The sequence below is a fragment of the Solea senegalensis genome, linkage group LG5 (assembly GCF_019176455.1).
Source record: "Solea senegalensis isolate Sse05_10M linkage group LG5, IFAPA_SoseM_1, whole genome shotgun sequence".
NCBI classification, from domain to species: domain Eukaryota; kingdom Metazoa; phylum Chordata; class Actinopteri; order Pleuronectiformes; family Soleidae; genus Solea; species Solea senegalensis.
In genome coordinates, this window is record NC_058025.1 from 15,850,255 (window position 1) to 15,864,189 (window position 13,935).

Sequence of the window (13,935 nt, forward strand, 5' to 3'; positions counted from 1 at the left end):
TAACAAAGATGAGAAACAGTCTGGGGTTAAACATGACACACAGTACAATGCAGTTATAGTATTCCGACAAGTATAAACTGAAGCACATAAACACAAATATCAAGTTGTGAGCCCTGTAAAGCAGCTGATTTATAACATAGGTACAGCAAAAATGTACTAAAAAGGATAAAACGTCAGTGTCATTACAAAAAAATAATGTTTTGGTGGATGATAGTGTGTGAAAGAATCTAAACAAAAGAAAAACTGAATAATGTGCTCACATAAAAGCAAATTTTGCTCATGTTTTTGAAACAATCCAGCCATAGATAAATTAGATGTGACTAGAGACAAATGGAGTACTGCTCCATTATCTAGAAACACAGGGCCAATCCAAACAAAGTTTATCTTAGAATTTTATTTTAACTACAACTACAGTTAAAAAATATTGTCCTTATATGGAGGTTTAGTGTGAGAGCACCTATTTAATTAGTCACATACTTGTCAAATGACCATGTAAATAACAATATCTACTAATTTACATAATTTTATAAATCACCTCCATACTCCATCACTAAGATGTCCTCAGAGTAAAAATGAGGGATTTTTATGATTGTACAATCATCATTTAACTGATGTGAAACGTATCACCAATTACGAATGTATTCATTAACTGACAATGTCTGTTGCCTTTCATTTGTGTGTAATTTCACTAAACCCAAAATACAGTGTAGATATGATTAGGCACTTACACTGCATGTACTTGATAGAGCACAAGATGTACATCAACTAAACCATTAACGCAATCATTCAAGGGACTTGGATCAAATGTGAAGTTAGGTGAAGCGGCCTAGGAGCTGCCCCTTTGCTGGGGCATAGCGCTGTGACTGTGAGCAGAGGACAGTGCAGGTACAGCCATGATGCTATAGCTTGTGGAACAGTAACAGTGCTGAAACTGTAAGTAAAAATCCTCATTGGTCCCAACAGACTCTCCTCTGGACATAAACCCCACTGACATACGGAAAGCAAATGCACCACATTTCCCCGGGATAGACAGGTAATATCTGTGTATCCCACAAACATCTGTCATCAGAGAGAGTTTCTCTGCAGCCTGTTTGTTGGCAGTACACAAGTGGCTTTTTCAAATATGTTTCTTCTTCAAAAGGTCAATGTCCAGTTAATGTACAATGATTAGTATTGTATGGTTAACAATGAACTGTCTATTGTTTACTAATTGCCTTATATAGTTTCAGCTACATTGTAGCTTGGGAAACATAAATGAAAAGCCCGACTACATAGAAATAATGACATTTTTGATAAACCATTCTCACAGTATGCCTCTCCAAAGTAAAGCCAAACAATTTATCAGTAATTTGCATAAACACCCTAGCAAATGCACACAAGATCCCAAGCGGCCAAATTAGTAGCAGAAAAAGAGAAGTTAAATAACATCTTCAGACACAGAGACAGAGAGTAAGCTGTCATGGTTGTTGCAATACTGCAGTTACAACATCTTGTCATGCAAGTCACCCTCACAAAACCCACATCAGATCAGCTCTCACAGGAAATGGTCGTAGCCCTCCAGGGCTCCAGACTGACTTTTTGCATTGGTTGCACTGGTGCGCCTCACTTTATTTATTTTTTTTAGGTGCACCAGCACAAAATTTAGGTGCACCAAAATTTTTCATTGCTTCGCCTTTAACACCTTTTTATCGCTCTCCGTAACTTTCATATAATGTGAATGATTTCTCAAACAAGAATAAGGTGTATAGAAATGCTTGTCTTTATTTGAAGCACAATTATATATAAAGAGAAAAATACAGTGTTTAAAGTGCTTCACTGAGCTGAAATATTACATTTAAGACTAAAACGTTAAGAAAAAAAATACATTTCCAAATAAAGGTAAAAAAATAAAATAAAGGTGCTTCACTTCCAATTTTTAAACACACACAACTTAGAGCAGTGAACAGTACCACAGCCAATCAGAGACAAAGACCCGCCCTAGCGCTGTCTCTTATTGGTTTAGACCACGCTATGATCCTACCATGAGTGTGATTCCTGTTACGGGTGAACACAAATTTGAATATTTGATGGTATTATTCATAGAATTTATAAATAATCTAAACTACAGCACATGGGAGCAAGTGAGAGTAATGCAGGGTTCACTGTGTTGAACTAACGGGAGCAAGACACATTCAGAGACCCTGCTAAATGTTATCATTTCTGCAGGATCTCTAGCGTTGAGCTTAGAGTAGCTTCAAGGTGCATTCAAGAAAATAAAACTTTAGTACTTATCAGCCACTGAAGCTGAGATGTCAGATTTGTCTCTGCATTGTAGTCGGCATGATTCTTAATCGGGACGTCACCTTTTTTGGCTCCTGGTTCCAATCGGATCTTTTTACTATTTACTCTTTGCTAATAGTCATTGCTGGTAATGTTTTGAAGCTGCTTTGCTAGGTCTGGAATCTAATCTGATTTTTCAAATCAGGATTGAGACATTCCTAATTCTCAACTTTATGAATTAATTAAATCTGCTCAGGATTGAGCAGAATTTTGATATTTTACGTTTCAGAGCTCATGGGTCTTAAGGAACACGGTGTGTTGTACATTTTTATTCATCCCCCTGTGCTGCACATGGTGTGCAGCCACAACAGCTGAACACATGAGTAAGAATCACACCCCTTTTTCATTTTATATCTGTGTAATATTGTATTACTTATACAGTGCCTCGAGAGTGCAGTTTATATTAAATGCATCCCAGTATTTGAAGTAGTATGAATGGTTTGACAAATATATGCTGTAAGAAAAAAAACACATATATACACCGCAAAAGAAAAAAAGACAACAAATTGAATTGCATTTTAAATGCAAACTGTGAGGTATTGAGTGAGAGACATTAAAAAACATAGCGCTTATTTGAAAGAGGTATAAAGCAACTCATGCACTGAGTCCTGCAGGGATACTGAAACAAATAAACACTCTACAAGCCTCTCCACATCATGCAGACGTGATAGTACTGCAGGCACTACAATGTGAAGTGGTACAAAAAATGCACAAACAAAGCCCCACAATGTCCCTATGTACACCGAGGCCACCAGTGCAGAAGTGAATTTACGTCAGCAATCCCTGACGCACTAATGATTTGCTTCCTCTTAAAATCCCTGTGAGCCAGTGCATTATAGCCAAGTGCCATGGGTCGACATTCACTTGTATTAATGTGTAAGCATACCCGACTGCGCTGAAAAGAATAGTCTGCTTATGTAACCAAGTCCACTAAAACTGAGGATGCACTGTGGATAAAATGAGAACAGCATTTTTTAAGGGTCTGGGTGATATGGTCAAAAAATTAATCACAATGATTTCAAATCATTAAGATAACAACAGCAAATTAAATCACAATTTGTATGACAGAAAACAACAAATATTTAAAGTCTTCTCCCTTAAAATGATGCCTAAACACTATTATATCCCCTAGAAAGTTTAAAAATAAAAACTGCAGGAACCTGTGCCAGGGTCAAGTCAACTACCCTCACATTCAACATTGGACCCAGAAGAGACAACATCAGTATATCTTTCATTGTTGGTAATATGATTCCTACTGCTTCCCCCTCCCCTGTTCTTTTTGTCTTGTTTCAATGTCTGGTCCCGTTTCCTCCTCCTGTGATTCAGTGGTTCTAATTAGGGCTGTCAATCAAAAAAAAAATTAACTAATTATCGCACAATTTCGTGATTAATTGCGAACATAAACCTGAAGCTTATAACAGATATTTAATTAAAAAAAATAATTCTGATGTTTAAAGAGGCCATAGCATGGACCTATCTCACTTATATGTGAGATATGGAGGTGTACTTACAAACATGAAGTTGTTTTTGTGGTCAAAAACCTCCTAGTCGCTGCAAATGAGCCTGGTTACCGAGATGATAAACACACATACATGCAAATAAAACACGAAACATGTGTAGCTTAGTCTGTAGCCAACTATCGCTAATGCTAAACAACAGCACAAGCAAAGACAGTTTTATGGTTTGTAAATATTGTAATATACTTATTGTTGGCACTGCTCCTATCTTTAGGTGAAGTTTGGTGCTGTGTCCTGCTTTATATTGCTCGAAGTGGTTGACGCATACATGGAGGTATTTGGGAAATGTAGCAGGGATTCCCATCAAATATGAAAGATATCCACAGAGCTTTTCTTTGCTCATTGGCGGGGAGCTTGTGGAGCGTCTGGTATTGTTTATCACAACCCAGAACAGAGCAAACACTCGCTGAACCTTTTTTCGACATGTTCTCAACCGATACGCTCAGCAGCTACAACAGGAGTAGTTCTTTTTCTTCAACGGTTCAAAGTACGTCACCAGATGTGCCCGGACTCTAGTGCCCGGGCTAGGAGGCGCTGCTGTTTACAGGAGTAGTGAGATTCGCCAGTGACGTAATTAGTCAACGGACGTTCCTTGCCGCTTTGTAGAGCTCAGGAAAACAATAAAACACTGCACTCTCAGCAGTGGCTGAACTGATTGTCATGGACTTTTAGGTGCTTCATAGAAGAGGTAATGACGCAGATACACACCCAGCGTTAATTGGCGAGAAACAGCGCATGCACACACACACTTCAGTTTTGACCAACAAGCCGTCGGGTAACTTTTTAAAATTAAACTATCCGCCCTTATCCATCTTTGTGCTGAAGATTGTCGCCCCCGGAAGTAAAAAAATAACGTTAACTGTGTACATTTTTTTTACAAGTTTTATTTTTTAAATTAATCACCAAAATGAACCTTAACAGATTAGTTCTAATACAACAAAAGGCCAGCAAAATAATAGCCCCATTTCTTTACTCTATTATCAGTCATAATGTACAGTGTATCCAGTGTATTTAGTGATTTTCTAGTCTTGATGACCACTGAAAGCTGCTTTACACTGCAGTTTTTGCCATTCAAACCCTTTCACTAACCCAGTGATTCCACTGAATGCATATGCGTCGAGTCTCCATTGTGGCATCAGAAAAATTCTCATCCACTTTAGTCAATGACTACGTTTTCGTGTACCAGCCACATCATTGCAAGAGTTCTATATTGCCAGATGACGGACCACAACCCTCAATGCAACAGAATATAGCACAAGCGGGACCAGAAGTCAACAACAATACAACATCAAAGAATCCAGTTAATTTTCAGAATAAAAGCCCCCTTGTTGACACCATGTAATATTTCACTTAACTATATCAACGACAAATCCCTGTCTCGCGGCTCCAGCTCTCCTGCCGTGCCACACAGCCAACAGAGCTGTGAACGCATCCAGTGGGTATTGACAGATCGAACGCACCCAGCAACAACTATTGATCCCCATAATAGTGTCTTATTTTTAGCTGAAGACTGACCCTTGTTTGCTCTGCCTTAGATTGTAGCCCTTTGGCTTCCTGGTCTGCTTGGTTCGCTTAATTCACCACAGTGAATTTAATAGCATATTTCCACCGGCTCTACTCGCCTCGCCTCGCCACACCACAGCACGGTATAAGTAGCGTTTGCACTAGCATAGTACATGGTACCAGGTACTATTTTTAGTACCTGCTCAGGCGAGGTTCCAAAAGCATGCTGAGTACTATGCGATAATTGGCCAGAGTGCTGTCACAGGAAGAGACGTCCCTATATTTCACAGAGGAGTCTGGTGTATTTAGGGAGAGCGCAGGCGATCGCGAGCGGCATCACAGACCGCTGCAGTCTGTGGAGTAGGAGGCTGTGCTCCGGAGACGTGCGGACAGAAATCAAGCCGAACAATGCCGAACTGTAGATCAGTTAAAACTATTTAACAATACTAAAAATGTGGGTTAATCTCCAACAACTGCAGGAGTCTGGGGTAAAGTCACTAGTCACTCGTGTATGTGTGTGTCGCGTATAAAACAAAGTCACCGCAGTTTCACTCAGCCGTGCAGTGATGACTCTGCCCACATTAAGTAGATACTTTTTTGTAGTGGAGAAGCAACCTAATCGTGCCGTGTCGTACCATGCTGAGGCGAGGCGAGTAGAACCGGTGGAAATACGCCATAAGATTTGAATGCATTTATTCTCTCCTGCCTCTGTCTGCCCCACTCCTACAACAAGGATTTACTTCCACCACTACTTTTCAAGTCCTATATTTAGGTCCAAAGGAAAAAACTTTATTAAACCAAACAACAGTGGCCAATAGTTAGTTATAGTATATGCAAAGCCACAGGTGCTTTGTTGCATGTCAGATCTCTTTTTCTTACCTGTCCTGGCTATTGTCAAATAAAAGCAACTACTCACTGTGACTACTCTCTGGTGGATAAGCTTTGTAATTGCATCACTCTAAATTATCATCATAATATTTGTATTCCTGTGTTGCAAATCCTAATAACTTAGTGGCACTCTATACACCAGTACTGAAGTCTGGTTTCATATACAATTATTTTAGTCAATTGCGCTTCATACAAACTGAACAAGTAACAGAGGGGAAGGGTGTTTTTCTTCTCCTATCACTATCCCTACTAGACAAAGGATATCTCCTATCACAAGCACAATTTTAGATGAATAGTTGTTTACAAGTTTTGCTAGGGAGAGGGGTGGGTGATGGCACATGGTTGACAAGGTGTTTTGAGATGTTAAGAAAAAGATAAATCCTAATAGATACATCAGCACCCACAAGCCCAACCCACTGTCTCCTGGTGAGCACAAGTGTGACACGATGAGTAGCAACGAGAAAGAATGCCAGCTTTGTATGAGACCATATGCTCGAGGAGATTAAAAAGGAGGGCAAAAGTGAAAAGGGAGGAACAGAAATCACAAAGTCTCCCTCCAGCCTGTTCCTGTGGTTCTGCAGTCAATGACACCTCAGGAAGAGCAAAACATAAGGCGGGTGGGGGTACAGTGTCAGTTGACTGTGGTGGACAAACACTGACAGCAGTACAATCAGCTCTTTGAGTTAACACTTGGGTGTGTGATATTATAAATCATCTAATGTCCTAACTGTTGTTTTGGCAGACCTTATTGACCATGTCACTCAAGAAATTATTAATTCATTTAATAGAATACTGTCAGAGCCCTGAGAGACTCATGTAACTGACCAAACACTATCGATCACCAGTACATACAGATAAGGGCACAGATACAACAGCTTCACTAGCTTCAAGCTTCACTAAAGCTCTAGTTGACAGATTTTCAGTAGTTAGCAGTAGAAAAATGGACTTACTTGAGTTAGGTTTGAAGAGGCGTCTTCAGTTCAGGTCACAACTGAAGACGCCTCTTCAAACCTAACTCTCTTGGATGAGAGGTGAAACGTCTTCAAACCTGACTCAAGCCTGTCCAGTTGCCTACAGCAAACTACTGAAGACAACAATGACCTGGATGATTGAGAACCTTCGCAGACTACTATTTTGACCAAATAACACCAGTTTCTTAGAGGTTTTAATAGAGCCGTCTTTCATTTATTATTCTGTACAGCACTTTCGGTCCACTGTGGTTGTAAGCTAGTTTTGAGTCTAACATGGAAACTAGAAGTTCTTTCATGTCATTAACAACCTCTGTAAGGAGAGAAACATCTTCTACAGGTGATGAAGCCACTGCTAATATCAGCACCACCCACAAACCTCCACTTGCCAGGGTCTGTTTATTTTCTGATGGTGGAACTGAACAGGCCTGTTATTGTATGTTGTTCTGTGTGTGATTGTGGCACTGGCAAACCCAAGCAGATGATTTTGGACAAATAAGCCATCAAAGACTGAAAAAGCGCTTGTTTAGCTGCAGTTGGTGCAAAGATAGAATGTTGTGTTTCTTGTTAAAGGAGAGGTCAGTGCACATTTTGGCGAGAGATAACAAGGACTAAATTGGTGAATGAGTACCTTGGTTCGACAGTTACATCTGAACAAGCTCAAAGAAAGTGAGAGTCCTCTGGGTGATGTCGCATTCAGTGGTGCACACTTACTGCACATGCTAAAAACACTAGGCTTACGAACAGCTGTGAAAAACTGACCCATTTACAACAAAAGAATATAACATTTTTTCTGTGTTAATTTCATACAGTCTATGGTTAATTTCATCAGCAGGAAAGTACCAAGTGCTAATGGGATGTTTTAAGAGCACCCGTGTTTTACAGGTAACAGCGTGTCTTCAGAGAACACCCCCCTTGTTTTCACTATTTTGGATTAGCCCAACCCACACAGGGTGAGTGACTCATCCTGCAGGTAATCTCAGAGCCCGGAGACTGGCACTGCAGATGTACTTAGCTCCACGTGTGGAGCTTCAGGACACATTTAAAACACAGAAAGCTCTTGGCATGGCTGGTTTTTGGGGTATAATTATATGGAGGCTGTTGAAAGTCAGCAGGTGGCACTGGTTTTTGAAATAATTTTGTTTTAGCAGCTTGCCTGACTCGCCAGGCTGAGCTAGCGTGGTGCTAACGGCTAGCTCGAGCTTGCTGTGCAGCTTCGTAGCCTCTGATTTCAGAGGTTAAAGAAAAATATTTAACCTCTGAAATAGCAGTAGCACACACATGCTGTTGTTGTGATCATGTGGGCTCTATATGCATCCAACACACAGAGCCTACGTGATCACAACAGGTGCTGCTGGATAGAAGTGCTGGAGCGGAATGGACTGCTTGTATCGGAGCGCTTATTATCAGAGATTTTAGAGGCAGTCCGATATAATCCGATACTCGTTTTTTGGCTGATATCGGACTGATATTCAATATCAATATCAGATCGGGACATCCCTACTAATATTGATGGACAAAAATTGTATTATTTTACCCTAGAAATGATAAAAATAATACATTTGAAACTCAAATCTGAAATGACCTGGTGCAGTGGATTTCCAGTATCTTGTCTTCTTTTTCCACGATTTAATGCATGTAATTTTAACATGACAAATATTAGAAAATTAACCTAGCAGAGACGTGACATTTTCACCTATGTGGTCACAGTTTAATGATGTTGTTTTTCTCTACCAGCAGTACCTGTAGACTCACAGTCTGTTTTGCTTTCTCTCTAAACTTCTGTCAGGAATATTATTTGTTTTACAGTCAGAGACCATTTTTCAAAAACAGTATATATTGTGCTGCTCTGTTATCTAGGAAAATGAAACCAGATGAACAGGACTCGGTATTGGCAAACAATGAAGGGAAAAGATCGGATTGGGATTGTGGGCCAAACGAGATGACTGGGCTATTACTAGTAAACACTTTTTCTGTCTTCTATATTTAACTGTTCTGTCAGCTTATTATGAAACGCAAAAGTACAGCTGTCTGAGGCTCAAAACACAACTTGTCATCATGATAGTAATAACATAAATTTGGACACCTTTAACTTGAGTCCAAGTGCTGCTGAATACAATTTCTTTCAGGGCGTTGCTGTAAATGTAAGCAAACTATTGATTAAGTAGATACCGTTTGTTCCCCCAGCACCAGTAACACTTGAAAGTTGGACAAAGACATAATTTTGACCAAAGAATTAACATGATAGATGTTAATATTGAAGAGATTATTAGTACAACTTAAGTTCTCAGAACACTTGCAGCTATAGGACTGGAAAACAAACCCATGCACGGACTAACCACACAATTCCCTTAAGAGCACTCATACTGCGGGAGATGGATGCAATCATTGCCCACCAGATACCGTGAATCACTGTTTCAGTTCCCCTGACACAAGACACTCACAAGGCACAGCACTTCAAAGTATCACATGCAAATCAAATAGGCTGTATCCCAGTTGGTTTGAAAAAAAAAGAAAAACTGAAAACTAGGGCAGTACTTGTAATCTTTGTCCAAGGTTTGTAGTGCAGTTCCATTTAGACTACGAGTGGGTAGAAGAAAGAGGGAGGCATACTAAATGTACTATAAAGTTAACCAGAGAGCAGATCAGTTTTATTATCAGTGTAATCCATTAATGATTCGTGTTATTAAGTAGCATAACATTCACCTTACAGATAAGATAACTATGATCAAACCATCATTCTGAATGTGACTGTATATAAAGAAATCAGGGTAGATTGAGAATGCAGATGAAATTGTTTTCTGAAGATACAGAAAAACACTTGTATGATTGTAATGACCGTGTACTGTTATGGTCCCTTGTAATATTTGGAATAAGTATATATTCAACAGATTATTATTCAACAGACCAGGGCTGGGTATCGGGGACCTATATCGATTCGATTTCGATTCATAAGGTTCTGAATCGATAAATTACGATAGGATTCGATTCTATTTGCTCTTAAATAATGAAAATGGCTCAACTATGTTACAAAATACAAATGTACTGTAGCGACCTGCAGTAATGTCTGTTTATAAACTGTACCTGTTCTGTTATGATCAGAGTGTTGACTGTGTGATGCAGTGAATGTGTGTGGGGTTAAGAAAGGTATTTGGTTGGATGAGAGAGATGGGGGGGCGGGGGCTAGTATGAGGTGCAGATGCCGGGGTGTGTGTGTGTGTCGCTGTGACTGTGATGAGAGCAGAAGTTCGGAGCAGAGCTAAGTTTTATGACTGTATTATTTTGGCGTGGTTGCGGCCGACAGTAACCGTGAAGTTTCTGCAATAAAGTCGCTGTTGCTGACTAACTCCGAATTCATCAATTCAAGCGTCCGGCAGGATGCAGACTTGTAGGTGTAAGACTGCTTTGACAGTGATGTCCATGTGTCACAGGTTATGGCGACCCTCTTGCATTTTCGTTAGGATGTCGTCTTTCACACATATATACACATCATGGAGAGAACAGCTTTCGTCAGATGCTCACGTTGCACCATAACGTAGCACCCGAACGAGCAGCTTGAAGCCTTCGTTTTCCACTACCAAGTACGGGCGTAAATCTTTGCAAACAAAAGTTGCGATGGCCTCTGTTATCTTTATGGCCCGCAGAGAATTGGCTGGTAATGTTAGTGATTCCCTCAGTTTCTTTTGTTTTGCCCCGGACAGCTTGTAGTCAGAAGCTAATGTTAGCGTACTGATACCTTGTCAAGTGGTTTCTGAGGTTTGTAGTATTTCTACAATAACTGACCTCCGCTTGGCAGATCTTGCAAACCACTTTGGTTTTATCCAGCTCTTTGTCCTGTGTTGTTTTAAATCCGAAATGTTTCCAGACCAGACGACCAGGATGTAAACATGCCGCTGCTTCATCACGCATGAGAATACTGGGGTTCGTGGGAAAAAAAATCAATCTTATGCCCTATGAATCGATATTGCAAAATTGAAATGAAATGGATCTTAAATCGATTTTTTTACCCAGCCCAACTGATGATGAGCAAAAACAATGATCTCACACACATTCATGTGCACATAACACATGAAAATGGATTCAAAGACACAGTGGTCTTATTCTACATCTACGTCTAAATTCAGGGACCACTCTCTTCACAGACTGCAGATTTGCCCTCATTGGCAGCATAGGTGGTCAAAAAGCACAGTACCACTTAAATATTCTAACAAAAAACGGTGTTAAGGCCATTAGATTGTATGTGCACCATTAGCTATTTAATTGGATTTAAGCATTAGGTGTGCTTTGTATGTTTTTATTGTTGGCCACTAATATCTCCTTTTAAAAAAATCCTTCTCCTGGGATAGACTTGGCCTTGAAGGATCTGGGAGTGAAGGACGCATTGTGGCAGGCATTTCTGCCTTCAAATGAAACCTCCTGCAGGAGGCAGCCCCTGGATTGTGACACAGCTTGCATGTTGTGCACTGCCCGCATCAAGAATACAGATGTTTGTCCTACCTTGGTCTGAAGCAGCAGCAGGAATTGATGAAGACAACTGGTTTTTAGATATTCAATGTCATCCTAAAAGCAAAACAAAAAATACAGCTGAGAGGTGTGAAGTTTAGTATTATCGTAAACAACAATATTAAAGTACTAACAACAAAGAATATAAAAAGTATCGATAATAAAAAATAAGGATGTTTGTGTACTTACATATACATGTATGTATATATATATATATACACACACACACATATATATATATACATATATATATATATATATATATATATATATATATATATATATATATATATATACATATATACACACATGTATGTATGTATATATATATATATATATATATAAATATATATATATATATATATATACATATATGGGCCATATGGCCTTATGGCCATGAAGGAAAAAACATCACATTGCATCTTCGACAAAACATGATCGAGATTGGGGTCCTACGATTGTAATAACATGCATGGCATGTTTTATAAGCCTGCTGTGACATGCCCTCCCTCTGAGCAAGGAGAAAGTGTCACTCTAACCATGAGATGAGAGCAAAGGAGAGGGGTAAGAATAAAGCCTTCAGGGAACGATAGTATGGCATCTTCAGCATGATTAGGTATTCACAACCAGACAAGCCAAATCAGAGGTAATAGGGAAGACATCAATGCAGTGAGAACACAAATGAGAGACAGGAGAAAGAGAAGATGTGAGGGGAGGGAGTGAAAACCTCTGACTCAGAGCTTATTTGATTTTAGTGAACAAATAATTTTCTTTTTATTTACTATGACGTACAGAGATGCACAGCCATTTATACACTACATAACAGTCTTTCAGCAAAACAGGACGGATGGACATTAATTTGTTCTTTGATAAAGTCCAGCCATTTTACTGCAGAGTGTTGCCACACAACACTGTGCGTATGCAGGCACTTGAAATGTGGATTATCTCACGTACTAGCACAACACAAGTACAGGTTTCCCCTTTCTACCCTCCATCAGAGGGTGAAATGACATAGTACCTCTGATCCTGTTTTGAGCTTAAAAGCATTTCATGAGTCCTTAGTCATGCTTTCAATTTCACAGGTTGCTCATTTTCCCTCAGACCACACATCAAGAGTTGTTAAAAATAATTTCAATCTTTTCAAAAAGTATTAAAATATTTGATATTATGAATTAATTAAGGCAGCAAATGTTAAATTCAAGTAAAGCAAGTGAAAATCAATCTGCATTTCCAAATTACTTTTTCACCTGGATTTTTTTTCAGTGCCGCTCAGTTGAGCAAAAAAGAGCTGGTGTGATCATAGCAAACCAAAATAAATTTCAAACGCCCGGAGATTTGAGCCACATGACAGGGATAACAGATATGTTCATTTTTGTACAACATATGTATGAATTGAATGCAATAACATATGTAAATATACTGTATGTATGCCCTATTATTTCTTATGTAAATATGTGATTTACATTTCTATTATCAAACGTTGTGCAGTCGTGTTTAAGGAAACAAAATGAGTCATGAGCCATTTCATCACTAACTAAAGATGACATATACTTAATTAAACTTATTGTTAATAAAATGCACAGAATCTGAAAAGGACATTACACATCTGTCCGATTATAGCGGCAGCTGGCATGTATTTACATAATCAATTTCTCACTTTCATGTAGCTGATTTTTTTTCTATACAAATAATTGTATGCTGTTTAGATAAGTAAGATGTATGAGGCAAAATGCCAACTCTGGCAATAAACATTTAAAATGGCCTGCCAATGCATTTGTGATCATTTAAAATCTTGCTGAAATTATGCATATTTTTTGAACGTGTGCTCATCCAAATCTGTTAACAAATATGTGTGCGGAAATAGATGCACGGTTCAGAAAACCCTCATGTAATTATTTTTATGCTGTGAAGCTAATAACTTCTCTGTGTGTATTTGTCTTTGAGCGTATACACTGGACGCTGTCATGCTGCAATGTTTTTGAAAAACAATCCCTCTCAACGCAGCAGCGCAACCCATTTTGAGGGGGAAGCTTATCTCCAGGATTTATACTTCCACTAATTCTGCACACAGGAAGTGAATGTATATCTCCAGATTTATGATGACAGGGAGAAATAAAATTATAGTATGGTAGTACATACACATGGCAGAGAGAGAAACGTACAAGACACTATCTCATATGAAATATAACTTCACTCAGAGTGATTTAAGTACCTGCTTTGACACATATTTGATTTCC

At 39.0% G+C, this 13,935-nt stretch overlaps 1 protein-coding gene across 1 annotated transcript in view; it reads right to left on the minus strand.

Moving 5' to 3' along the window:
• The window catches only part of gpat2 (glycerol-3-phosphate acyltransferase 2, mitochondrial), a 95,035-nt gene extending 83,301 nt beyond the window's left edge, over positions 1 to 11,734 (minus strand). The window contains exon 1 of the mRNA XM_044026802.1: positions 11,693 to 11,734. The gene's annotated coding sequence lies outside the window, so the exon portion shown is untranslated. The remainder of the gene's footprint in view (positions 1 to 11,692) is intronic.
• Between the last annotated feature and the right edge of the window lie 2,201 nt (positions 11,735 to 13,935).